Genomic DNA, 3,503 nt, shown 5'->3' with positions numbered 1-3,503 from the left:
AAAGGCAAAGGGTGCTCAACCTGAGGACAATGGAGCAGAGGACAGAATAGGGGAATTTCAGCACAGAATAAGTAAAGAGATAGTAGAGGAATACCTTGTTAATCTAAATGAATTTAAGTCTCCAGGACCAGATGAACTGCATCCAAGGGTATTAAAAGAACTGGCAAATGTAATATCGGAGCCATTGGCAATAATCTTTGAGAACTCCTGGAGAACAGGAGAGATCCCAGCAGACTGGAGGAGGGCAAACGTTGTCCCCATCTTCAAAAAGGGGGAAAAAAGAGGATCCAAACAATTATCGTCCAGTTAGTCTGACATCAATACCAGGAAAGATTCTAGAGCAGATCATTAAACAGAGAGTCTGTGAACATTTAGAAGGCAATTCCATAATCACAAAGAGTCAACATGGGTTTCAGAGAAAGAAGTCATGCCAGACAAATCTGATCTCTTTCTTTGATAAAATTACCAGCTTAGTAGAGGAAGGGAATGCTGTCGATATAGTATATCTTGATTTCAGTAAGGCCTTTGACAAGGTTCCCCATGACATTCTTGCAAACAAGCTTGGAAAATGTGGGCTAGACAAGGTAACTGTTACATGGTTTTGTAACTGGTTGACTGACCGAACCCAAAGGGTGCTCAATAATGGCTTCTTTCAATCCTGGAGAGAAGTGAGCAGTGGGGTCCCACAGGGCTCTGTCCTGGGCCCAGTGCTATTCAACATCTTTATCAATGACTTGGATGACAGAATTGGGGGGTATACTTATCAAATTTGCAGATGACACCAAATTAGGAGGAGTAGCTAATATTCCAGAGGACAGGGTCAAAATTCAAAATGACCTTAAAAGATTAGAAAGCTGGGCCAAAGCTAACAAAATGAATTTCAACACGGAGAAATGTGAGGTACTGCACTTAGGGCTGAAAAAAAGAAATGTACAGATATAGGACGGTGACACCTGGCTGAACGAGACTACGTGTGAAAGGGATCTGGGAGTCCAAGTAGACAACAAATTGAACATGAGTCAACAGTGCGATGAGGCAGCTAAAAAGGTGATTTTAGGCTGCATCAATAGAAGTATAGTGTCTAGATCAAGGGAAGTAATAGTGCCACTCTATTATGCTCTGGTCAGGCCTCACCTGGAATATTGTGTCCAGTTCTGGGCACCACAATTTAAAAAGGACATTGAGAAACTGGAGCATGTCCAAAGGAGGGCGACTAAAATGGTGAAGGTTCTGGAAACCATGTCCTATGAGGAAAAAACGTAGGGAGCTTGGGATGTTTAGCCTGGAGAAAAGAAGGTTAAAGGGTGATACGAATGGTGAAAGGTCTTGAAACCATGTCCTATGAGGAACGACTTAGGGAGCTGGGGATGTTCAGCCTGGAGAAGAGAAGGTTAAGAGGTGATATGATAGCCCTGTTTAAATACTTGAAGGGATGTCATATTTAGGAGGGAGGAAGCTTGTTTTCTGCTGCTCCAGAGAACAGGACCCAGAACAACAACTGGGAAGGGCAAACTTCCACTGGCTCCTGGCCTTTTCCACCTGATGAGTTATAATTTTATGCTTTTAACTCACTTTACAGTGATTGGAGTAAGTTGAGAATGAAAGGGAAAAGAAGTGGGAGGAGGGCAGCAAAAGTGGAATTACAAAGGATTAATTGGGACTGTCCTTACTAAATTAAGGTTGGAGGGTATAAAAACAACTGGAGCCATGAGTGGAATACACAGCATCTTAAAAAAAGAAGGGAGACATAGAGTTGATAAATTTAGAGGTCAAAGAGGATCTCTGGAGAAATCTCAAATAATGGTTAAGCTAGAGAATTTTAGATATTGGGCATCCTAGTAATCAGAGAATACACACTCTTTATAAAGACATGTGGATTAATTTAACTGTGAGGTACACAATTAATATTGCTCTCGCAGCCTCATCCCTAATGGCATCATGCTTTACCAGTGCTTTGCCATTCTTGACACGTTAGCACAAGAGTGGGTATAAAGGCTGATTTTTGCCCCTTCATGCCCAGCCGGTGACCTGGAAGTGGTTTCAGAGTTGGACTACAACTCTGGAGACCAGGGATTGAACCTTCATTCAGCCATGTAAATCCACTGGGTGACCTCAAGCAAGTCCCACTCTCTCAGTCCTAGAAAACTCTTAGGGTTGTCATAAGTCAGAAATGACTTGAAGACACACAACAAGAAGTACACAACAGGATTCTGGCTCGAATCTACTGCTTTAATGCTACTTGGGAATAGGCACCATGTTGTTGTAGGAGAAGGCTAATATTTATTTTAAATAAAATAAAATAAAATAAAATGAGGATCTGTGAGAGCCAGTGTGGTATAGTGGTTTTAGAGTTGGACTAAGACTCTAGAGACCAAAGTTCAATTCTCAACTCAGCCATAAAATCCACTGGGTAACCTTGGGCAAGTCACATGCTCTCAGCCTCAGGGGAAGGCAATGGCAAACCCCTGAACAAATCTTGCCAAGAAAATCGCCTTAGGGTCACCATAGGTCAGAAAAGACTTGAAGGCACCCAATAGTAACAAGAACAAACACATGCTCATGTAGGCCTTTCACCCCCACTATAAAATGTTTTTAAAAGTATTATGAAAGAAAGGTTTCTTTAGTGATCACTACTGCAACCAGAAGATTGCAGTATATATGTGCCAGCCCAGATGCTAATTTTGGGCACAGTCACTGGTGGCCATCACCTGTTGCTCCCTCTACATGGTGATTTGTGATCCATAGGCTAAGGGGCCCAATTGCACCACCAGCCTTCAACAGCATTTAGGGAGGGATCATGTTTGAGGAATTTTATCTTTGAGACCTAGTACATACTCTGCAACTGTCTCAATTTGTCAAAGAGAGTCCTGATTAATCTTCTACTGTCCCACTTTTGCAACTGTTTTTAAAATGTCCCACTTTCCCTCTTTGTCTTCAGGGGACAATTGCTGCAAACTGAGTTCAAAGTTCAAAAGTAGTTTTCACTCAGCAGGGGAGAAAGGAGAACAAGGGGATGAATCTTGCCTTTCCCTGCAGACTCAGGCAAAAGCAAACTGCTGCAGCCTCTCCTAGTTTGTGTGTCCTTTCTCATTAATCACCGTTGCCATCTTGTTCACACCCTGATGTTACTTGGCCAAATGTGTTCTGATTTTCACCTGTGAAATACAAATATAGTGCTATATTCCACTTGAAGGGCTATGGCAATATCCCATCGAGTCCTGTGGCTTATAGTTTGATGATGGACCCTCCCAGGATTCTATGGGATGTTGCCATGACAATTAAAATGGAATACAGAGCTCTAATTGTGTAGTATGAATGCACCCCAGATCTGTTTGTTCCTGGATACTGTGCAGAACATAACATATTGATCCACTATGCTTGCATTCTTAGACACTCTGGAATTGCTCAAAACATTTTTTAATACTGAACTGCATTTAGAAATAGGTACTTCTGAAAGAAAACATGCTTAGAAATTTCTGTATACAGGATATTTTAATGTAGGT

The sequence above is a fragment of the Sceloporus occidentalis genome, unplaced genomic scaffold (genome assembly GCF_023333645.1).
Source record: "Sceloporus occidentalis isolate IW3139 unplaced genomic scaffold, rSceOcc1.0.p SCAF_1, whole genome shotgun sequence".
In the NCBI taxonomy this organism is placed as follows: Eukaryota; Metazoa; Chordata; class Lepidosauria; order Squamata; family Phrynosomatidae; genus Sceloporus; species Sceloporus occidentalis.
The sequence above is the reverse complement of the archived record's forward strand: the minus strand, read 5'-3'. Positions refer to the sequence as shown.